At 50.6% G+C, this 25,242-nt stretch overlaps 1 long non-coding RNA gene across 1 annotated transcript; it reads right to left on the bottom strand.

The window, feature by feature from the left end:
• Positions 1 to 838: 838 nt before the first annotated feature.
• Positions 839 to 3,709, bottom strand: LOC136519479 (uncharacterized). The gene is made up of 6 exons (XR_010774931.1): positions 3,423 to 3,709; positions 3,214 to 3,342; positions 2,969 to 3,062; positions 2,767 to 2,880; positions 1,977 to 2,078; positions 839 to 1,011 (listed from the first exon to the last, which is right to left on the bottom strand). It is a non-coding gene; the product is annotated as an uncharacterized lncRNA (long non-coding RNA).
• Between the last annotated feature and the right edge of the window lie 21,533 nt (positions 3,710 to 25,242).

The raw sequence follows: 25,242 nt of genomic DNA, 5'->3' as shown, positions 1-25,242 counted from the left end.
TCGTCCCTCTCCTTGCACTTTTGTTTGCCGCTCAACGTTTTTTCTCTTCTTCCTTTTTCTTTTTTTTTCTTTTTTTTTATATCAACCTCGATTTCCTTTCTATATGCTCGTTTTTTTATTTTTTATTTTTGTCTGCCACTCAATTTTTTAAATTTAGAAGTTGATACAGAATAAATTACGTAAAAATATTAGATAACAAAAACTTATATGTATAAGTTATATTATCCATAAAATTATTATACAAAATTTGTGTTAGAAAATTTATGTTGAAAATATTTACGATGAATTTGTCGGAGACCAATACTAGGGTACCCGAAGAGGAGGAGTTAATGGTCATCAATATTAATTCATCCGAGCAGTCAAGAGCGCGACTACAGCTCCAACCGACCCCCAGGTGCGCGGGCTCCCGCCTCGCCCGACCTCTGGGGGACGGCTCCGCCCCTCCCGACCCCGGGGCCGCGGACTCTGCCTTGCCCGACCCCAAAGCCATGGGCTCCGCCTCCCCCGGCCCTTGGGTTGTGCTCCGCCTCGCCCCGACCCCAGGGCCACGGACTCCGCCTCGCCTGACGGGATCCCATACCACCGCCAACCACTCTAGGTCTAGGCCGTATGGGTCTGGGTCAAAACTCTGACACCAAGGAAGAGACCGGCACGCCCCGAGGTAAATGACGGGCTATACCTGAAGATTCACATCAAGAACAGTGTCGGGCGTACCGGTGTTGTTCTGCCTAACCCCGTACTGTCGCACCCATTTTTCTAAAGAATACCAAGCGCTAATTTATGTGTGCCCAGAATGTCCACACAACACATATAATGACAAATATGGAGAATATTAAGAACAATGCTTTATTATATATATCGAAACATAGTTACATCAAGACTTACATCTATTTCAAAGCATAGCGGAAACTATTCTATATCTTCTCTTCGGGACTCCATACTCCACAGGGACGGTTGACTGGGGGAAACACTCGCCTAGTACTCATGGACTCCATTCGTTTGATCCATCATCTGGTACCCATTCGGGATTTTTGTTGATTGTATATAAAGCAAGTGTGAGCGCACCATACTCAACAAGTATAACATGAGGGGATGCAAGGCTCAAGTGGCTAGACTCGGCTAAACTGAGGTAAGCATTTTATTAGTTGGTCATATTTTATTTATTAAACCTATGTTGCTAGGTTATGCTTAAGCTCCCAAGGTGAAAGTATAATTAACATCAAGATTAATCATCACCCAAACCATTCATAGAACCATCTATCTCAAAAAGGATCCAGGCCGCTCATGACTGAGAGCACAGCTGATATACCAGTTTTACACTCTACAGAGGTTGTACACTTTCACCACAAGTCGTGATTCCCATATGCCATCACATCTTCCAACGGAGTGTGACAGGGTACACTACGAGACCGTTCACAGGTCCAACTAATAAGTAGCAACCCGCTAAGGTTTCCCCATCAAGAAGTAAGATCCCTCCCTCAAGGGGTGACTAACAAAAAAAGCAAAAAACCAAAGAGCACCCCCTTGGTAGGCCGAGATCAAACCAATCGGAGCCCCTCTTGTGCCTTTCGATAAGCTGCCACAAACTAGTAGAATTCTGATACTGAGTCAAGCCAGAGCCATGTGGCTTGTGGTTGTACTATATGTCCTGGGTTGCCGCTTTAAGGTTCAGTCCTTATGGAGGGCAGACTAGAGCACACAAAAAAGGCCCAATGCTCTAGCCCCCTGATATCCATGTTGCTAAAAAACACCTTTTAATCCATAGTTGCGTATATCATTAATCAATATTATAGATCATTATAGTTGGTGATAGCAAACTAAGCCAGTCTACCCACACGCAGAACCCATAGGTGACAAGGATACAAGATATCAAAAGTACTAGGTATTGTCCTTGGTGTTTCATCATATTAGACACATGCACATAAAAAGGTGATTAAATGGTTATTAGGTAATAAGGGAACTCATGTTACACTTGCCTTCCAAAAGCTTTTCAAGCTCTCCAACTTTTCCTTCTGGGTCAGCCTTGCATAGCTCCACTTCTAACGTCAGCAAACAACCGGTACAAACATCACAATAACCTATAAACAGTACACCAAGCATTACAATACTATAAAGATAACTAACATGTACTACTCGTCGTTACGAACTCGTGAGCCCAAGAACCGAATAAAACGGAGCTATCATTCAAAAGTTATGAGCTTTTGAAGTTTTATAGATTATAATTCAAATTCACGTTATTTTAAAATAGAATTGATTTCTGTAAACGCTCGATGAACCGTGACATAATATAGTTCATGGAATAGAGTGCTAAAGATGTACGGTCATAGACGGAAATGGAATGATATGGTTAGCTATTATGGACTAGCAAAGAAATTTTACAAAGTATGAATAAATTTGATATGACGAAGGATACGGCTCGGATTACTAAAGAGATATTAAAAAGGAATATTGATATTAAATTTTGAAGAAAATCATGGTGTATGTGACATCAGCTTGATGTAGTATACCATGTAGTATATGTATATCATGTATAAAGGTGGGTTGTATAGTAGATCATGCATGAAGAATCACGTAACCATAAAGGGATATTCTTGCGGACTGCTGCCTGCTGGTGGAGCTTATTGACTATACAATTTTTAGTGTAAGACGAACATCTGTACGGACCGTGGGAGTAAGTCGAATATATAGCAGGTTGTCAAATAATGATGGACATGCAAACGACTGAACGAGTGCTGAATAGATCGACGACGATGGGTTGCTTCTCACCTCGCTGATGGCTGGTGACGTGAAGTGATGGAGGTGAACTGAATGGAAACGTAGATGCTAGCAAGCTTCTGAGTTCCGACCTGTGTGCAATTGTAGCTGATGAAGCGAGGTGACCTGCCATGAGGAATTTGATGCTATGGCTGTAGTTTCTTATTTGGACGGAAATGAATATGTAGATAAACAGGATAGCGATGGTGATCACCTCAGCTGGGTTTTCTACTTCTTGATGACGTGGAGAAGCCGGCGGCGGCGGGTCTCTCCGGCAAGGTGGGGAACGGCCAATTGGACACCGATTGCTGTTGAGAAGCAGCGGAGAGGATGCAGTATGTCACTTCAAAACCAAGGAAGGAATAGATGGGGCAGGAGACGTCCTCTCGCGGGAGATCGACACCAGCGGCCGGAGCTAGGAATCCGACACGGACAAGTGCGTTGGGTACGGGAGCTCACCGCGAAACTGGTGGAGTAGTTCGTGGCATCCAGTTCAGAACGGGGAGTGAGGGAGTCGAGGAGAAACGGACTGCGGCGGACGTCGGAAGCTCCGGCGACCACAGATTCTGCACAAAAGGCCTCAGATTACTGCAGATAAGTAGCATGGCGTCAGCAAAAAGTCCCTGCGAATTCAACAAAGGCGGAATCGAAGCAGGAGGCGGCTCGACCAAAGTAAATCAAAGGCAGCAGAGGTCGACGCGGCAGTGGCGATGACGGCTTCGACTGGTGGTGCTGCAGAGAAGAAGAGAGGGCGAGAGCAGACTTTCGGGTGGCGGAAAAGAGGGAAGAGGCTCGGGCTACACTTATATAGGGAGACGAGCGAGGAATGTGGACGGGATTGGAGCTCGGTTCACAGCCATCAATGGCAGCCGGCGGTTTCTGCATGCAGAGATTGATGTGGCATGATGAAGGGAGTGAAGAGGGGCGTTACTGCGGGGATTTGATGACACTTGATTGCAGCTTGACTGACTGGAGAGGAGGGGGCGCACCTGGCGGGCTTCCTGGCTTGGTTCATCCATCGGCCATGTATGGAAAAGGAAGCAGAGAGAGCGCTGGAGGTTGGGGATGACAAGCGGGTCCACCCGTCGGTGAGAGGGAGCGGGACCCGCCTGGCAGTGACAAAGAGAGGAGAGCGAGTGGGCTGGAACAAAGAAATACGAGGCTTTTACATATATGCCATTAAAAAAATTTGTAATTACACATAAGCCATTAAAAAAATTGACCGTATACGAGTTCCATCGTTCTGAACTTCTTTGGTCTCCAAGCCATTCCGTCAGTGGTCTGTTCGTTTTTCACCGTTACATGTGGGCTCGGTCAGTCAAAACGTCCATAATACCCCTCTCATCCCTATCCTCACTCTCTTAAACTCTCTCTCTCTCAACTCGATCTCTCTTCTGGTGTGTGCAGCCGGGGCGGAGCTCGCCCGCGTCTACGGCGGCTGGCCGGGGCGGAGCTTGCCCGCGCGCGCCCACGACGGCCGCGGCGAAGCTCGCTCACGCGCGCCCGCGGCGGCCGCGACGGAGCTCCCCGCTCCTCTCGCTCTCGCCCCTTCTATAGGCACTGCCTCTCGAGCAGCGGCGCCGAGCGGTCATCGAGCTCCGCCGAGCGGGGTCTTCACCTCCGGCGCCGCGTGCTGCTCCTGCCCCGGGCACGATGGCTGAGCTCCGACGAGCACCCGTTCGCCCCGCCCCGGACGCGTCCCCGCCGTCGACCGCGACACCTCCAGCGCCGCCCTGTCCCCGTGCGCCCCGCCCCACGAGCTCCAGCCGCCATGGCCCGTGCGCCCCTGCCCTCCATGGCCGTCGACCGCGAGACCTCCATGCCACCCTTGCCCTGCGCACCGCCTCCCGAGTTCCGGCCCCATGGTCGCACGACCGCGTGCTCCCCGAGCCTCGTGCTCCCATTCGCGCTGTCGACCGCACCCCAGGTCCTCTCTTTCAGCCCCCCCCTGCATTGGACTCCGCTTCTGCTCGCCACGATGGCCTGCACAACTGATCCTCGCCGCCCTGCCAAGCCGGGCCGACCCCGTCGTCCGCGACCTCGTCAAGCCGGCATTCGGGTCCGCGGCCACGCCACCTCGAGTCCGCCTCCCGCTCCACACGCTCACGGCGTACCGCGTCAAGTGCTGCACGCGCGTCGGCGCGCTAGGCGACGGCCACGCCGCACACGCGGCCGTGATCAAGCTCGGCCTCGGCGCCGACGTGTGCACCGCCAACTCCCCCGCGCCTGCGCTCGCGGCGACCGAGGCTGGCGCTGGCGAGTGGTGTGGACGAGAGAAGGGTATTTTGGACGTTTTGACTGACCGAGCCCACATGTAACAGTGAAAAATGAACGGACCACCGATGGAATGGCTTGGAGAGCAAAGAAGTTCAGAACGATGGCACTCGTGTGCGGTCAATTTTTTAATGGCTTGTGTGTAATTACAAACTTTTTTAATGACATACATGTAAAAGCCTCAAAAAAAATATATAATGGCAGCATGTTTTGCATCTCCATCGATGGAAATTCAAGAAAGATTAAGATGGAATTCATTTGCTAGATATAATGGGACATGTGTGCATGTAGATTGAATATAGGCCAGAAGGAACTTGATGGCTAGCACTGATGTGGGGTGGCGCAATAAGTAGAGAGAAAAGGAAATGTCTTCATGCAAGAAGGAATAAAGAAGCGGGAAATTGTGATATTGTTTTACGCTGGATAAACAAAAAAAAAAGAATATGACACCAAATATATATCGCTTGCTTCGGATAAAATTACGTGCAAAGGAAAACGAGCTTAAGGAAAAGAAAATGCAAAGAATGAAGAAAAAGGCAAATAATTTTATAGAGAAAAGAAATAAAAGGATTACGTTGGATTTGACGATATTATTAGATAGGATAACGATTAGGCCAGGAAGAGATTTGACCCAAAAAAGTTGATTTTGAAGTTTGAATAAATAAATAAATGAACATTTTAAAACTTGATTTGCCAAAATAAACTTAAAACTTGTTTTGAAAATTTGAAAATAGAACAAAACCTATTCCAGGGTCAATCGAATTTTATAATTCATTTTTCACTCACTAAAGAAATGCAGCCATCATGAATGCAACAAGAAAGTTTCTAAACTTTATATTAATTTTAGTTAAAAAAATTATTATTTGACCTACATTAAATGCATAAAATTAAATAAATACTCAATTTAATTACTAAATTTGACAAATCAATTTTTAGGGTGTTACACGTGCTAACACCATCAGGCGCGTTAGCTCACCACGACGTCCGCTGCAACGGAATGGAACGCCATAACCGACGGACGACGCATGTGCATGGCGCTAGTGGCGTATATGACCGCGACGTGGAGCTGTCCCTGTTGACATCTACAAGTTCAGCGAGACCCACATGAAGGATAAAAAGGACCCGGCGATCTTGAAGGACTTTCTCTCTCTCGTTCTTCTCTTTACCTCCGCTGTAATATGTGCTTTCGCTTGGCCTATAAAAGAAAAAGCAGGGCATCCCATGAGGGGATCGAATCACCCCGAACCGATCAGAACATGAGATAAACACACAAGAACACGGTACGAACACACGGCCGAGCAGCGATCGAGCTCTCAGCACCCATTTACTCTTTCCACTAGAGACTTGGGATCATTTCCCTCTCTCGTCCGTTTGTACCCCCTACTACAAACTTTCAGTGCTAGTAACATGAGTGATAGCAATGAACTGGACATAGAGACTTTCTGCCCGAACCAGTATAAACCTCATGTCCTCTAAGCACATCATCCGAGCCAGACGCGCAATATTAGAAATTTACTCGTCGGTGGCAACTCGAAACACCGACAGTTGGCGCGCTAGGTAGGGGCCTTTTGCGTGTCTCGACATCCACACTAGGCCTCGGATGGCTAGTTACAACGTCAGCTAGGCCCTGAGCGCACATGTGCGCTTCGGGAACCTGGAATTCACCGTCACGACGGAGGGAGAGTTGGTGCGGGCTCCCATCATCGTCCAACCTCTCCACTCCACCGGCCTTGACGCGATTGCCGAGGCGCTTGAGGAGCTACAGCTGTACGCACCGAAGGCCCACGCCCTCAGGAGCAACCAGCTCCTCGGCCTCGACTACGGGAGGTTAGAGCGCCAACTTGTCGCCTTCCTGGGACCCCTACCGTCCCGGGAGGACCTGCGCCATCTCACCTTCTCGTTCGCCAACGTCATGACGTAGCTTGCCGGAGGAGAGCTGCTCTCCCCGGAATACCTCATCTAGAGCGCCCCAACAGCGCTTCCGTCCGGTCTCTGCAACATCGTAGAGACCGTTGGCCACCTTGTGGCTCAACGCATTCCCCCATCCCCTACGAACGACGATTTCGTGGGGATGACTGAATACGTCACGGAATCATTCCATGACCTCCTCGTAGGAGAGTCGGAGTCGCCCTCTAGCTCTAACCTCAGCAGGGGGAGCCATCACCCCTCTTGTGAATATTTCATGGCAGGTACCCCCAAGGGACATGTCGAAAGCATCCACGAAGAAGAGGCCACCCCAACGAATGACCTCGATGATGAGGTCGAGGGAGATGCAAGGGCCCTACCTCACCTACGGGTGGAGTAGCTGAAGGATCGGCACCAAGAGCTCGAGGAAGCACGACTCCAGCTCGAGCAGGAACGCACGGAGTTCGAGTGAGAGAACGAGCACCACGGAGATGGTGGGCGTGCGCACGCCATGGCCCACGACATGAACCGGAGGATCATCGAGGACGATGAAGCCCTCCCACACTTCACCTAGGCAAGCTAGAACATCGTTGCTGCAGCGGCCTTGCTCCGGTGGCTTCTAGGCCCATGACGCCCGAGGATCGTCATGCCTATCACGAGATTCACACGCTACTCGAGCGTGCGGCGGCGCAGCAGGCCGAGAGCTTGCTGTCTCAATGACACGACCTCGATGCCAGCCAGCGCACGCCCTTAGAGCAACCCGACAAGGACGCGTTAGTCCACCAGGCACCGCAAGGCGACAGGCCACGCACCGTGGTCCCGGTGCATGGGTGTCTCAGCCGCCATCATGACGCGCACAACACCCTCGATGCCTGCAGACGTGCCTACAGTGATGCGAGGGAGGGGGCTGGCCGCAGGTACCACCCGTGTCATGGTGGATGCTACGACAGCGGCGAGAACCAAAGCCTAAGCCCCGACTTGCTAGGACCTTAGGCCTTCGACCGACACATCCTCAATGACGTCTTTCCACCGTGGTACCGACCGCCGACCAACATCCTAAAATACTCTGGGGAAATGAACCCTGGACTATGACTTGAGGATTATCGACTTGCTTGACAAGCCGGTGGAGCGGATAATGATGATTTCATTATCTACAACCTTCCATTGTTCCTGGCCGATTCGGCGCGAACATGGTTGGAACACCTTCCGCCCAACCGAATCCAAAGTTGGGTGGACTTAAAAGCGATCTTTGTGGGGAACTTCTAGGGCACATACGTGCATCCTGGGAACCCCTAGGATCTAAAAAACTGCTGATAAAAGTCTAGGGAAACTCTTCATGGGTACATCCGACGCTTCTCCCAGTAGTGCAACGAGCAGCTTAATGTCGCCGACGCCGACGTCATAGGAGCCTTCCTATCTAGGACCACTTGCGAGTCCCTGGCTCACAAGCTAGGACGTAAGGACCCACGAACCACCAAGAAGCTTCTCGACATCGCCACCAGCCATGCCTCGGGCGAGGAGGCGGTCGGGGTGATTTTCAACTGCCTCAAAGGCAAGGCAAAGCGGGACGAGAACACCGGCGAAGGCGCCTCCAACCGTCCCAACAAGAAGAAGAACAAGCAGCGGCATGAGGGCTCGCTCGTGGCCACCGCCGGCCAAAAGGGGGGTCAAAAGCCCGCCAAGGCTACCCTGAACCACTTCGAGAAGCTGCTCAAAGGGCCATGCCCGAACCATGCTTTCCCCGTCGAGCACCTATACAAGGACTATGACCTCTTAAGCGGTTCCTATCTGGAGGCTCGAACAAGGGGGAGCAGAGGAAGGAGCCTAGCTAGACGAAGCGCGCGACATCGCCCTCCTCCGCTCGGCCAAGTACCAGCAAGCATTGCGCCGGTAGCACAGCCAGTGAGTGCGGGGTTGGGCCTTCAACGTCGGGGACCTAGTGCCCCGCCTCATCCAGAGCAATAAGAACCACCACCAACTCTCTCCACCGTAGGAGGGACCATCCATCGTTGTGGAGGTGCTCCGACTAGGCACCTACAAGCTTAATACCATCGACGGTGAAGTCTTCATCAACACCTAGAACATCGAACAGTAAGTCTGTGCCAGCGGGTCACACAAGTCGATTGGATGGCTTGGTCGCTGTAAAGAGACGGGTAAGGAGTAGTAGGATGCCCCATGCGGGTTATGCCGACTTCGTCACGAATGATGGACCCAGATTCCACTCGGACATATCTGGTAAGAGCTCTCTAAACCCGTCACTCGAGCCATCAAGGTAAGTCATGTGCCAGCAGGTCACCCAAGTCGATCGGATGGCTCGGGCTGCTACCAAGAGATGGGTCATCTCTAAGTGACACCTGGCCCTAGGAATGGCAAGGGGTCAGGTGTCACTTAGGGGCTGGCAAGAGTGTCTGTTCGGTAGACATTCTCTATGCATGACCCCTTTATCATGCTAAAACCTAAAGGCAAGGTGTGCGGAAACAAACGTTGAGTAGAACTGGTCGGACTGCAAGAAACCTACGCCCTAGCGGCCATGACGTTTTTGCTCACCAGCATGATTAGAGTTTTTGTCCCCGCATCCCAAGCTTTAGCCTCTGCCTTCCTAGGACAGGTTTGGAGGGGCCCACCGGTGGAATCTCCATCAACGAGAGCCCAATAGGTCGCCTAAGTCGATCGGACGGCTCTGGCCGCTTCTGAGAGATGGGTCATCTCTAAGTGACACCCAACCCTAACAACGGCAAAGGGTCGAGCCTCACTCAAGGGCTGGTAGGAGTGTTTATTCGGCAGACATTCTCTATGCCCGACCCCTTTCTCACGCTAAAACCTAAAGGCAAGGTATGCGGAAACAAACGCTGAGTAAAACTAGTCGGACTACAAGAAACCAATGCCCCAGCGGCTATGGCATTTTTGCTCACCAGTGTGATCAGAGTTTATTGCTCGCACCCCAAGCTTTAGCCTCCGCTTTCCCAGAAAGGGTTTGGAGGGGCCCACCTATGGAATCTCCATCAAGGAGAGGCCAGCAGGTTGCCCAAGTCGATCAGACAGCTCCGGCCGCTGCCGAGAGACAGGTAGGGAGCAGCAGGATGCCCATGTGGGTTAGGCTGACTCTGTCACGAATGATGGACCTGGATTTCACTCGAACATATCCGGTAAGAGCTCTCTGAACCCATCACTCGAGCCATCGAGGTAACTTTACCAACATCCACTTTACTTTTCCCAGTGCATGATCATCCATTCATCCACTCTCATACATGCATTCAAACATTCATCCCATACATCCAAGCATTGCATATGCAATTGTTGCATCACAATGCTTCGCGTCGCGTCACGAAGCGGTAGTCGTCTCATTCGATATGAGAGGCGACCGATCAGGGTTCAAAGGTCGGCCCGTAAAGGGCTCGAGGCCACCTCGTGTCAAACAGAGCCAGGGGAGAAAATATAGATGAGCCCCAGCAGCCCTCGCCCGACCTGCTCAGAAGCGGACAGGGTCATCTCAACCTTCTCATTTGTTCCTAACCTCGAGACGAGCCCATAGAATCTCCATCGAGGGGAGGCCAACGGACCACCTGAGTTGGTCTTTGGAACAACTCGAGCATCTGTCGAGAGGCTGGCTAAGGAGCAGTGGAATGCCACATGTGGGCTATGCCAACCCCGTCACGAATGACGGATCTAGATTTCACTCGAACATGGCCGTTAGCGAGCTCGCTGAGCGCAACACTCGAGCCATCGAGGCAACTATTGTTAGCTCTACCCCTCCGGTTGCGGATACCATGGACGGGATGACGATCACAAAGACGAGCTGACCCTCGACCGGCCCCCCGCTAAGTGCGGGGGCTCTAGGAAAGTTGGACTCACAAGGAGACCGAATGTGCGGTCGCAGAATGATGGCTTAGATCCTATGGAGGGGGTACGTGCAAAAACTAAGAATATTGTTTCTAAAACAAGAGACACTTTCTCCTACTAGTTTCGCTTTCCTCTCCTCAATCCTTAGTGACACCCTACCCCAGTAATGGTAGGGGTTGGGTCTCACTTGGGGCTGATTAGGGTATATACATACCCTTTCTGAAATAGTCACCGTGCCCGACCCCTTCCTCACATTAAAAACCTAGAGGCAAGGCTTGCGGAAATGAACAACTAAGTAAGGCTGGTCGAACTGCAAGAAACTTATGCCCTAGCGGCTACGGCACATTTGCTCACTAGCGTGATCAGAGTTTCCCGCCCATACCTCGAACTCTACGGTCTTAACAATAGGAAGGGTCGGAACGCATTAACCCCTTTTTACACATAAAAGGAAGAAAGAACAAACTTGTTCAAATGAAATAACACGCTTGTTTAAACAAAACACAAGGGTTGGAACTTATCTGCTTATTACAAAAATGACCACCCGACCTATTAAACTAACTAGCCCCTCTAGGGGAGAACTATGTCTTCTATCTTGTTCGCCAGGTCCTACAAAAGGGGAGTCACCGCCGTTTCCATCTCCTCTAGCTCACGGACTACGTAGCTGGGCATGTAGCCATGGCTCATCGCCTTCAGATCGATGTTGTCCCCATAATGAGAATGGGCAATCATGAAGGACTAGTTGACCCTAGCGCGAAGGCCATTCCTCTCGAGCTGGCGCACCCGAGACATGATCTCGACGGCACGGGCCACGAGCAAGCTGGTCCCCTCCAACCGCACCACCTCAAGGTCGTCGTAGACCACTCTGAGGGCTACGCTTAGGATATCGATCTCGTCACTCTCTGCCTGAAGATTCCTCCTCACCTTGGCAAGATCCATAGCCAGAGCAGTAGAAACACTCTCAGCCTCTAGCCTCTGGGTCATCGCACTTTCGAGCTTGGCCTAGAGGGAGCCGACCCTCTGCTACCCGTCGTCGCACTCTTGGTAGGCCTGATCATGTTCTCGAAAAGCATGGTCACGCTCCTCATGAGCCAAGCCGTGTTCGAAGCAGATCCTCTCCGCAGTTTGGATCAGTTCATCCTGCTCCTTGCGCAGCCGAGCGACCACTGTGGCATCTAGACTTGCCCTCTTCTCTAGGGCCACGAGCTTCTCCTTGGCCCCTAGCTTCAGATCCCTTTCCTTCTCAACCTCACCTAGAAGGTCAAGGATCCGCTAGCGGGTCTCGACGTCCTTCTAGAGCAACTCATCCCCCTCTTTCCTGACCCTGTCGGCTTCTTCATTATCCTTCCGTGACCTCGCTAACAGGGCCTCAAATGCCTTCGTGGCCTCATCAGCAGCCCGACAAGACTCGACCACCCACGATCGAAGATTGGCCACCTCCTCGGCGAGGGGAGTCAGCTCGGCCACCCTCTATTGGGAGGCAACAAGCTGAGCTATCACCTCCCCACGTAGCCACACCTCCTTGATGAGGCGGTCCCTGGCTTCCTTTTGTTGATAAAGGAACCGAGATTTCCCCTGGCTGTGAGCTATAAGGGACTGCAGGGAGATGATGATTAGGATACAAAAAGTAATATAGAAGAAAAGGGCAAGAAGTAGGACCAAGCAATACCGACCAGAGGGAACAACGACGCGGCGTGGTCCCTATGTCGAGGCTCTCTCGCTCCATGCCCTCTAAGGCATTGTCCAGGGTAAAAAGCGTTGATACCGGATCATGCAGATCCGCACACTAGAACAGGGACTCGCCCCGCGCGAGCAAACCGCTACCCATCGACATCAGGGCCAGGGACGACTCCCCACTGACTCTAAGCGCCGCCAACCCCTCTCGCCATGACGTCCCCACAGACGCCCCCTCTGGCGATTGAAGGGGTCATCAGTGTGGACGTCAACCTCTCTCCTAGAACCATGACTCGCGAGGACACCTCGGTCGTGTTCTCCTTCGTTCGGCCTACGCTAGGCGCAGTTGCTTGGGCCACCGATGGTACGGGTCATGCCAATGCCTCAGGCGCTGCTGCGGTTGCGCCCGGCTATGACCCATCTATCACGGCCACCGCCACCTCCACTTGCGTCGGTAGGGTCATGACCGGTCACGCCGCGCCCGCCACAGTCGGTGCCACGAGCGTGGTCGGTAGCCCCATATGCCCCGTCGTCGATAGTGGTATCGCGGCCGTCACCGGCTGCTCTGCGACCTCCAAAGGCGCCCCTTAAATGCCCATGTCCGCCCATCCCACCGAGGGCACAGGCGCCACCATGGGCGGTGCCTGACCAGCCGGCGACACTGTCACACTGGCACGGCTCCACCCCGAAACAGGTGCGACACCAGTCGACGGCTGCCACCTCGATTGGAGGGCAATGCTATTCTTCGGCACCAACGCCAAAGGATTCTACTGCCTGCCGATGCTGCAAGAGACGAAAAATATAAGTCACAATGAAATTCGACTAAAATAGGGAAAATAGAGGAATCAATAACTCACCTCAGTGTCGTCGGGCAGTAGATGTGTTTGGGGGATAGACCCCTCGACCCTTGCTCCACCTCATCAGAATGTGGCCTTTTCGAGCCCGCCCCCTACTCCTGGGCAGAGGGGCTCACCCCTGGCAGCTCTTGGGGCACATTGGCGGAACACCCCACTCCCCTTATCTCTTGGGGCACAACGGTGGAGCTGTCCACCTCCGCTGGCACCTCGGGCATGACAACAGAGCCACCCGCCTCTGTTGGCTCCTAGGGCAGGCCAACGGTATGGCCCACCTCCACTGGCTCCCTAGCGTACCCTCCCCTCCATGGAACGGGAAGGGTCCTGACACCTGCAAAGACGAACCAATGCCTGTCAGTGCATCCTTGTTCTCTAGGTTGTCCCACTCAATATCATCGGCTACCTCGTCATCATCACCATCACCATCATCATCATCTCTGTCAGTGTCCTCCCCTCATTCCTACGCCTGTAGCTTATGCTGCTTTTTCCTCTTCTTGTCCTCCTTTGCCTTCCTCAGCCGCTAGCCCTCGGCGCTATTCGCCACCCTCATGGTCGAATCCCTCGGCAGCGGCACCAGGTGATCTATAAGGATGAGGTCCCTTGGCTGGTCCCGCCCCTCTTAAAGTTAGTCTCACGGGGTCAGGAAATCAATTGAAGAAAAGGCAAGAGAAAGGGAAACTTACGAGGACAACATAGCCTGGCTCTGGTCGCATCGGAGGATGCCCTGACACCGGGTAAATGAAGTCAATGGCAGCAAACGCGTCGTCCTACAAAGGCTCCATCGCCTCCTTGATGTGTTGCACGATCTCAAAGTTGGGGAGCGTCCCCTCAGCGAGCGTCGTTCTGTCGAACGACGCCTCAGGTGCCATCGCATATAGCGGGAGAGCGCGCATCATCAATGGCGCCACCCTCCTTGTGTGATAAGCCCTGATGACACCCGACCCCTTCAGGCCGTTCTCCTTCAAGATGTGGTGGTGGCGATGTGGCCTCGGATCTTCTTCTTGTCCTTCTCTAGGATGCCCCACTTCCTCCACTGCTCTAGGGCCTCTTCGATCAAGCACCCGATGAACTCCGGTAGAGGGTTGGCAGCATCGTTTTTGAGGTAGAACCACTGCGAGTGCCACCCCTTGTTGGACGTCGAGAGCCACATGGACGGGTACTCGCCAACCTGATTGTTTTGAAGTTGGATGCCAGCGCACCCCATCGGCATGTGCAGCTCCTGTATGCCACCCTTCTCCCTCTTCTTCTCGAGGTTGACGGCGAAAAATGCCTCCACAAGTCAAAGTGGGGGCTGATCCCCAAGAATCCTTCGCACAGCATGACGAACACTATCATGTGCTAGATCCTGTTAGGATTGAGATGCTACAGCTCAATCTTGTAGTAGTGCAGCAGCCCCCGAAGGAATTTGTGGGCGAGGGTCACGAGCCCACGCTAGTGGAAGTGGGCGAATGATACAACGTAGCCGTCGGGCGGTGATGGTAAATCCTCATCACTAGGCAACAACCACTCCTCGGCCGAGGTCCGCGCATGGAGAAGACCTTGATGAACAAGGCCCTCCATGCACTGGAAGGTGATGTCAGAACGGCACCACGAATCCTTGGAGGTGGGGGTGGATGGATGCAAGCTCAACGGCGGCGGAGATATGGAGGCAGGAAACCTAAGTGTTGGCGGCGGCGGCATGGCTATGGAGGTAAGGATGCAAGCGTGCGTATGAAACACAGAGGGCTAACTCTTTGGTTTTATAGGGGCGACGGGTGCGAGAAAACCAACCGTCCGCCTAGATCTCCGCGCCTGCCATGACTCGTCACGGGGCGTGCACACGCAACCTATGGCCGCCCCCTCGGAGAACGCAACGGACGTTTTGCCTTCCTGAATGGGCCACGGGTAAGAGGCATATGGAGCTGAAGACGCCTCTACGGCTCATCTAGGCCCAGGAGTTCGACAATCGCTACAGACACCTTTAGAGTAAGGGGTGAAAAAGGATGGGCCCGCTAGCGGCTAGTACCCAGGCGCACGAGCGCCGTGAGCATCCCAGCCCACGTTTGAGTCTCGGTCGGATACGACCCATGGTTTTTCCTTGAAGAGAGGCAGATACCCCATGGGACCGGTCGAACGAACCCGAGAACTATCTGGATTAACCGCCGAGAACGGGATGTCGGGGCCCCCCTCGGACTAGCCCGTTAACAACTCATCGAGCACTATGATTCGTTCATAGGGGAAAATAATGGCATAGCTCAGCCACTCCGTTTTTATCAGAAAAATGCTTGAGGGAAGGTGGTAACAAAAACGAGTCGAACCTCGACCAGACCCCTGCTACGGGCAGGGGCTCGAGGAAAGTTAGACTCACAAGGAGACCGAACGCGCAGTCGTAGAACGATAGACCCCCGAAGGGTCTGATCACAATAAAAGGGAATCGCCATCCTCAGGACACGCCATGGGCGATGAAAGAAGGCCAAGGGCCTCAGAGTCCTCCCGTTCGAAAAAGCCTCCGAAGGAGTATTCTACTCCTCCGTAGGCTCGAGGGGCTACTGTCGGGGACCAATACTAGGGTACCCGAAGAGGTGGAGCTAATGGTCATCAACATTGATTCATCTGAGCAGTCAAGAGCATGACTACAGCTCCAACCGCCCCCTAGGTGCATGGGCTCTACCTCGCTTGACCTCTAGGGGAGGGCTCCACCTCGCCCGACCTTTGGGAGATGGCTCCGCCTTGCCTGACCCTGGGGCCTCGGACTCCACCTCGCCCGACCCTGTGGCCGCAGACTCCGCCTCACCTGACCCCGAGGCCATGGGCTCCGCCTCGTCTGATGGGGTCCCATACCGCCGCCAACCACTCTAGGTCTAGGCGTATGGACCTGGATCAAAACTCTAACACCAAAGAAGAGACTGGCACGCCCCGATGTAACTCGTGGTCATGACGGGCCATACCTGAGGATTCACATCAAGAACAGCGTTGGGCGTACCGGTGCCTAACCCTCGTACGAACACTAACAGGCACGTCAGCTCACCACGACATCCGCTGTGACGGAATGGAACGCCATGACCGACAGACGACGCTTGCACATGGCGCCTGTGGTGGATAGGGCCGTGACGTGGAGCTGTCCGTGTTGACATCTACAGGGTCAGTAGGACCCGCATAAAGGATAAAAAGGACCCGGTGATCCTAAAGGACTTTCTCTCTCTCGTTCTTCTCTTTTCCTCCGTTTAACCCGTGCTTTCCCTTGTCCTATAAAAGGAAAAGCAGGGTGTCCCATGAGGGGAATCGAATCATCCTGAATCGATCAGAGCACGAGATAAACACACAAGAACACGACACGGACACACAGCCGAGCAGCGATCGAGCTCTCAGCACCTGTTCACTCTTTCCACCAGAGACTTGGAATCATTTCCCTATCTCGCCTGTTTGTACCCCCTACTACAAACTTTCAGTGCTAGTAACACGAGCGGTAACAACGGACTGGACGTAGAGACTTTCTGCCCGAACCAGTATAAATCTCGTGTCCTCTAAGCACACCATCCGAGCCAGACATGTAATATTAGAAATTTACTCGTTGGTGGTAACTCGAAATACCGACAGAATTCATCCACTAATAATTATGAATAAAAATTAAGTCACAAAGATATATAGTAGAAAAGTTACTGTCACAGGTTCGTAACCGCGGCAAGCATCGTTTTAGAAGTCTGGATTTTCGGTGGCTCGGGTACTCAAGAACACAAGAGGAACACGGCGATGTATCCTGGTTCAGGCTATCAAGGCCCTATGTCTTGCAGTGAGGAGTTCATTGTATTCAAGAGCACCCAAATCGAGGATTACAACGGAGGAGAATGAGAATTTTGCAAGGGATCACTCGTTGCTATCCTACGGCTCGTAGGCGGTGAGGTTTCTTCCCAAGGAGTAAGGGAATTGGCCCTGGTTAGATTGATCTCGCAGCCAATAAGCCCAACGACCTATTAGGCCTTGGTCACACGCCCTGATCGGGGGCGCCCAACCCTACATGGTTGGTGGGCCCCCGTCGCACTACGCTATATAAAGAGGTGGGGGCCGGCGGCTCGAGGTACGAGGTTCACCGTGAGCCGCAAACCCCACCGACAAACCCTTGACCGATCTAAGAGGGCACGCAGCCAGCGACGGGAAGCTCCACTGACTTCACCGTCGTCACTGCTACGCCGTCCGTCTACACTGCATCAACGTCCGTGCCACCTCTACTCCACCCGTCGCTGCCCGTGTGCTGCCTCCATCACCGAAGCTGAGATGGCCGGCTCCGCGACTCCCTCCGAGGGCTCAGACGTCTATCTAGTCGTAGATCTGGATCGGGGAAGAAGAGAAAATCGAACCCTAACCCTAGATCGGGTTCGGGAAAAGAAAAGAAAAGTTACCCGAGAAGAAATCAAATCGGGGAAAAAGAAAACAGTGGCCATCCCAAACCCTAACCCTAACCCTATTCGGCAAAATGGATGAAATCCGAACAAATGAATTGAAGAAAGGGGAAGAAAGGGAAGGGGGTGGCCTACCTCGCCGTTGTGCGGCACTGCAGTCACGCCGGCGCGCGGGGAAAAGACATGGTCGCTCGCTCGGTGACTGACTGAGAAAGAAAAAGAACCGATTTCAAATCGGAAAAGAATCCAAAATCGAAACCCTAACCCTAGCATGAACAGAGAAAGGATGGAGGGGAAGGGATCCTACCCGGGTCCTCTCCCCGCCGTCGTCACCCGCCATGGCGTGGGAAGAAGACAAGCCGCTGCTCAGCGCACGGTCGCCGGCGGATGCGCTCAGGGCACCATCGCGAGGCCGCTCGACGGCGGCGCGCTCACCCAAAGGGGAGCGCGCGCACTGACGAGGGAGCCCACGGTGGCGCCGTACTTCCTTTTCCTTCCGGCCGCCATGGCCGGCTCCGCTGTGGCTTTGGTGCGCGGCGCGAAGAGAGAGAAGGGGAAGACAGAAATGAAACTAGGGTTTTGGGAGGCGCGGTCGGCCGGGGTTTTTGATGCCCCGAGCTGTGCGCTCAACCGTCCGATCTGGATGAACGGACGGCGATGGTCGGGCCACATTGAGCCCAGGCGGGGAAAGGAATTCGCGGCCCAGGCCCAGGTTGCGGCCTGGGCGCGGATTCGGCGCGAGCGCGAGCCGGCTGTGGGCTCTGCTGGGCCGCAGCGCGCCTTATCAGGCCCAAATGGCACAAACACAGCGCGCGGCTGGGCCGTGGGCAGCTGGGCCGGTGAGGCGGTTTTGGGCCGAAATGGCACATACACAGTATAGCTCGTGATTTTGTTTATTTATTTTTCCAGAAACTGTTTACTTCATATTTGATGAGGTTTTGAATAGAATTTGATGTAAATCTCTGGCAATTTTGTCCAACGATAATTTTGTTCGGAGAACTGTATAATATTCTAACAGTTTCTGGAAAATAGAATTAAAAGATTTATTAAAGTTTCCGCTGCGTACTTAAAAATTGTTGCTTTCATTATTAAATTCGAACCAATGGGGGAATTTAATTTTGAAACATAGATAATTTTTACAGTTATTATAATGTTGTTATTATTCTGACCAACGTTGATTAATAGCAATATTATAATATTGATGTTATTATGGTTTTTTGTTATGCATTATTTCTATTTCTGCCCAACGGTGATGTAGATTTAATGTATAAAACAATTGTATGTTTTAATTTTGACCAACGTTAAACTAAGGCATGCAATTGTTGTTGTTATTATTTGTGTTCTCACACTATTTGAATTGTGTTTTCAGGAGGATACAACTTGATGAGTTGTATCAAAGAGATCCCCACTCTAAAAGGTGATAACTATATTGAGTGAAAGAAAAAGATAGACCTGGCTTTTATCCTCGCTGAGGTGGACTAGGTTGTCACCACACCATGTCCCAGAGAACCTGTGGCACCAGTGAGGGAGACAGATGAGACTGATGCTGCATGGCAGAACAGAGAGCGGGACTTTGCTCCCGTAAAGATGTCTTTTGACCTTGAAAATAGAAAGTGGGTCACAACCAATAAGAAATGTTTGGCTGTGATAAAGAATACAATTGAGCCTGCAATAGTGGGCTCAATTCCAGACTGTGACACGGTCACAGAGTACCTAGAAAGAATAAAGAGTCAGTTCACTGGCTCTTCAAAGACATATACAACCTAGCTGATCAAGTAGCTGGTAACAGAAAGGTACTCTGGTGGCGGCAGTGGCATTAGAGAGCACATACTGAGAATGAGCAATCTGGCATCTAAGCTCAAACCAATGGATTTGGCACTCAAGGATGAGTTTCTTATTCATTTGATTTTTGCTTCTTTGCCCAAAGAATTTGACACCTTTGTTGTTAATTACAACATACAGCCTGAAAAATGGGATTTAGAAAAGCTCATAGCCATGTGTGTGCAGGAGGAGAAAAGAATAAAAGTTTCACAAGGTGGTACTGTCAACTACCTAAAAGATAAGAAAAAGAACTATAATAACAGTTCTTCCTCCAAGTCATCTGGAAAGGGTCCCATGCAGCAGTCTCAGAATAAGCAATTCCCAGTGGATAAAGATCAGTGTCTCTACTGTAAGAAGACAGGACATTATAAGAAGAAGTGTCCTGATTTCCTAAAGATGATAATGAAAAATAAAGGTGAGAACATTATTACGTTCATAAATGAATCCTTGTATGTAAAGTTTTCAAAATCTACTTGGTGGATTGATTCAGGTGCAACTATTCATGTTGCTAATTCATTACAGGGATTCCGTTCGATGAGAACTTTGCAAAGAAGCGAAAGTTTCATTAAAGTCGCAAATGGAGTACAAGCAGATGTTGAGGCCGTTGGCGATCTTCCTCTAGAGCTTGCTGATGGCTTCATACTTTTTCTTAGAGATGTTCTTTATGTACCTTCTTTGCAAAGAAACTTGATTAGTGTATCAAAGTTGGACCATGATGGTTATGATTGCCATTTTGGAAATGGCAAATGTCAGATATTGTTTAATAATAAATATGTTGGTCTTGCCTTCCGACAAGACGAGCTTTATTTGTTATCACTTCGTGAAAATGTGAATCCCATATGTGATGTGAATGAGAATGTATCCTCATCTAACAATGCAAACAGAAAACGAAAGAGAGCTCACGATGCGTTGTCGAAATTATGGCACTGTCGTTTAGGCCATATTTCGAGGGGGGGAATAGAAAGACTAGTTAAGAATGATATTCTTCCTCCATTAGAGCTCTCAGATTTAGAACAATGTAGAGATTGCATAAAAGGAAAGTATGTAAAGAAAATTAAGAAAGATGTCAAACGAAGCGCAAGAATTATACAGATTATTCACATAGACATATGTGGTCCTTTTCTTGTGAAAAGTGTGGATGGTTATGATTCATTCATAATATTCACAGACGATTACTCTCGCTTTGGCTATATTTATCCAATTAAAGAAAGAACAGAAGCGTTGGATAAATTCAAAATATTTAAAGCAGAAGTTGAAAATCAGCATGATTTAAAGATTAAGATAGTCAGGTCTGACCGTGGGGGAGAGTACTACGGTCGGCATACCCCATATGGACAAGTTCCTGGACCTTTTGCAAGGTTCTTACAGGAGAATGGTATAGTCGCCCAGTATTCAACACCGGGCGAACCTCAGCAGAATGGAGTAGCTGAAAGGCGTAACCGTACCCTGATGGATATGGTGCGTAGTATGATAAGTTACTCCACTTTACCGATGAGTCTGTGGATGGAGGCGTTAAAAACCGCCATTCATATTCTCAATAGAGTACCAAGTAAGTCGGTGCCCAAAACACCGTATGAGTTGTGGACAGGAAGAGTACCCTCACTTAACCACTTGCGTGTGTGGGGGAGCCCTGCTAAGGCTAAAGTTTTTAACCCAAACATTGGGAAGCTAGATCCCAAAACAGTGAGTTGCCATTTCATTGGCTACCCAGAAAAGTCAAAAGGTTTTCGTTTCTACTGTCCTAACAGACATACAAAGTTTGTGGAAACGAGACACGCTGTCTTCCTAGAGGATGAAATGATTAGGGGGAGCATGGTAGCTTGAGAAATTGACCTTGAAGAGAAGCGGGTGTATGCACCCACTCCGATCATTCATGAGCCATTTTTCTCACTACCTGCTGTTACTGCACCGACAGTACAAGACACTGTGGTGCCAGTACCTGTTGTTATCCCGCCTATGGCAACAATGAATGATGATGAGGAACCTGTGCCTCAGGATCCTATAGAACCTATTGCCACACATGAGGGGGAGCAACAACAGCCTCAAACAGAAAATGTGCCAAATGAGGAGGCCCCTAGAAGGTCTCAAAGAGTTAGAAAATCAGCTATTCCTGCTGATTATGAAGTGTACAACACTGAAGAATTTCAAATGGAGGATGATCCCACCTCATTTGAAGAAGCCATGAAAAGTGATCATTCATCAAAGTGGCTTGAGGCCATGGAAGATGAAATGAGATCAATGAAGTGCGAATAAAGTTTGGGATTTGGAGATAATTCCTAAAGGAGCCAAAACAGTAGGCTGTAAATGGGTCTACAAAACAAAACTTGACTCTCAAGGGAATATAGAGAGATATAAAGCCCGACTTGTGGCAAAAGGCTTTACACAAAGAGAAGGGATTGATTACAATGAGACCTTTTCTCCAGTCTCATGTAAGGATTCCTTCAGAATCATAATGGCATTAGTGGCACATTATGATTTAGAATTACATCAGATGGATGTAAAGACGACATTTCTCAACGGAGACTTAGAAGAAAATGTTTACATGGCACAACCGAAAGGTTTTGTCATGAAAGGAAAAGAACGTTTGGGATGCCGCCTAAAGAAATCCATTTATGGATTAAAACAAGCTTCAAGACAGTGGTACTTGAAGTTTGATCAGACAATAAAGAATTTTGGGTTTAAAGATAATGTTGAGGACAATTGTGTCTACGCAAAGTTTAAGAATGGAAAGTTTATCTTCCTTGTCCTGTATGTGGATGATATCTTACTTGCTAGTAGTGATGTCAGTCTACTACTGGAAACAAAGAAGTTTTTGTCCTCAAAATTTGATATGAAAGATCTTGGTGAAGCTTCGTTCGTTCTAGGGATCGAGATTCACCGAGATAGAAGTAAAGGGGTATTAGGACTGTCACAAAAGGCATACATAGAAAAAGTCTTAAAGAAATTCAGTATGCACAAATGTAGTCCCTCACCTGCTCCTATAGTCAAGGGCGACAGATATGGGGATTTTCAATGCCCCAGGAACCAATATGAGATCGATCAAATGAAAGTGGTTCCATATGCTTCAGCTGTCGGAAGCTTGCAATATGCTCAAGTGTGTACGCGCCCTGACTTGGCATTTGTTACCGGGTTACTTGGCAGATTCCAGAGCAATCCTGGAATAGAACACTGGAAATTGGTAAAGAAAGTCTTGCGTTATTTGCAAGGAACGAAAGGCCTCATGATGACGTATAGAAGATCTGATTCACTCCATATAGTGGGATATTCAGATTCTGATTATGCGGGAGATAATAGAAAATCCACGTCTGGATATGTGTTCACTCTCGCAGGGGGAGCTATTTCATGGAAAAGCTCAAAGCAAACCGTCACTACATCGTCCACAATGTATGCCGAGTTTGTAGCGTGTTATGAGGCAACGGGGCAGGTGAACTGGCTAAAGAAGTTCATACCCGGTTTGAAGGTGGTTGACGACATCAATAGACCACTGAAGTTATACTGCTGATAATAATCCAGCAGTATAGTATGCTCACAACAATAGGTCAAGTGGTGCTGCCAAATACATTGACATAAAGTATTATGTTGTGAAGGATAAAGTCCGGGATCAAATGATAAGTCTTGAGCATATAAGTACCGAAAAGATGCTCGCGGATCCGCTTACAAAAGGCTTACCACCCAACGTGTTCAGAGAACATGTAGCCGGCATGGGTTTAAGGGAAAAGCCTATGATTCCTGGACTATAAAGGGCCCAAAAGTTAAAGTAACTATTTCAGATCAGAGACGTGCATTGTAGCTGTTAAATCTATCGGCGATTGACCGTGACGATGAAACATGCTCTATGCATCATCTGTGAAGAAATGAGTAAGGATAAAATGATTGAAGTTTAAAGTTTAAAGATAAAAGTAATAGTGAGATCAAGGGGGAGAATGTTAGATTGATCTCCCAGCCAATAAGCCCAACGGCCTATTGGGCCTTGGTCACGCGCCCTGATCGGGGGCGCCCAACCCTACATGGTTGGTGGGCCCCCTGTCGCACTGCGCTATATAAAGAGGTGGGGGCCGGCGGCTCGAGGTACGAGGTTCACCGTGAGCCGCAAACCCCACCGACAAACCCTAGACCGATCTAAGAGGGCGCGCAGCCAGCGACGAGAAGCTCCACTGACTTCGCCGTCGTCACTGCTACGCCGTCCGTCTGCACTGCATCGACGTCCGTGCCACCTCTACTCCACCCGTCGCTGCCCGTGTGCTGCCTCCATCACCGAAGCTGAGATGGCCGGCTCCGCGACTCCCTCCGAGGGCTCAGGTTCAACACCAACACCTCTCTCTTTATCTCTCCGATCTTTCCCCTCTGTTCATCCCGTATTCAAAGGAACAAACCCTAGATCTACTGCTAGAGATCCTAACTGTAATTAACAGCCCTCTCTCTTGCTGGGTTGTCGAGGGAGGAACACTCTATTGTTCCTCTCGGTTTGCTTGGTGGTCGAATAAACTCGGTTGCTCAGCCCTTATCTATGGGGAGCCGACCTTGCCCTTGTATCCTCGTACTGGCCTTGAACCGGTCTTCCTGTGCTCGAGTGAAAGATTCTGACATCAAAGACATGTATATAAGTTAAATTGCTCCCCGTGCGACAATAACGTAGACGAGCGGCGTAAACATCACCTGTCACAAGTTATCACAGTGTTTTCACCTATATAGGCAAGGCACGATCTACGTACAAAATACTACTAGCAAACTGGCAATTAATACCGTATACAATATAAGCACAAGATACACAGTACTGTTGTGACATACGACCACAAATGTGGCGACGACGTTCGCAGGCAGTCACCAGAGCCCAGAGGCAGCGGGAACTGAAGTAGAGGGATGAAACAGAGCAGCACACAGGGACGTTCCGCGGAACCAGTTTAATATAATGGTGATCATTTATTCTCCTAACGACGGATCCACAAAGTTGCGCGCGCTAATTCAAATCTGTGGTTCCAGTAGCTAATTCCCGGCCGGCGCCAATAAGTAGAAGAGGACGGCGTCCGCCACGGCGGTGCCAAACCGTGTTGCTCCCGGGAACCGGTGGGCCACCGGCGACAGCATGACCAGAAAAACGCCGAGAAGCAGAAGCGCGAAGCCGAACATAGCGTGCTCGGCGTTCGTGGCGCGGTTGCCGATGGTGTAGGTGAGGACGAGCCAGCCGCCGGTCAGGAGGATGCGGCCGGCGTCGAGGAGGCGGCGCTGAACCTGGTCGAGGGCCGGCGCGGGGTGGGCGCCCATCACATGGCCTGCCTCGTTGTGACCAGGCACGTTAGCCATTTCCTGCTGGTCGCTCTTGTTCGCAGGAGCAGAGTTTGACGTTGCACCTCTCGTGGCCGAAGGTGGTGTGGTTCAATGCTCGATGACCGAGGACGATGCCTGAAGTGTTTATAAAGGCTAGGAAAGCGATCAGAAAGCCCACTGCACCCCCGGCTGGGGCTGGGGCTGGGGCTGGGGCTGGGACAGCTAAGCGCTCGGCTGGTTAGATTTCTCGTGGTTCACGTTAGAGCAAGTATAATAGCAGGCTATAAGCCGACTAAATGCTAAGGTGGAGAAGAGAGGGAAGTAGAGAGAGGAGAAGCGGGTTGTAAGCTTACAGCCGGCTTGGACACAAGAACCAAGAAAGTCTGTGAGAGAGACAAGTGGACCATGTATTAACTGTAAAGAGCTAACTACTATATGAGTGGGCTGAAAGAAGGCTACAAAAAACCTTACAGTCAGCAAGC

Source organism: Miscanthus floridulus, chromosome 18 (genome assembly GCF_019320115.1).
Source record: "Miscanthus floridulus cultivar M001 chromosome 18, ASM1932011v1, whole genome shotgun sequence".
NCBI lineage: Eukaryota > Viridiplantae > Streptophyta > Magnoliopsida > Poales > Poaceae > Miscanthus > Miscanthus floridulus.
Note: the sequence above shows the minus strand (reverse complement) of the source record. Positions and strands in the feature narration are given on the sequence as shown.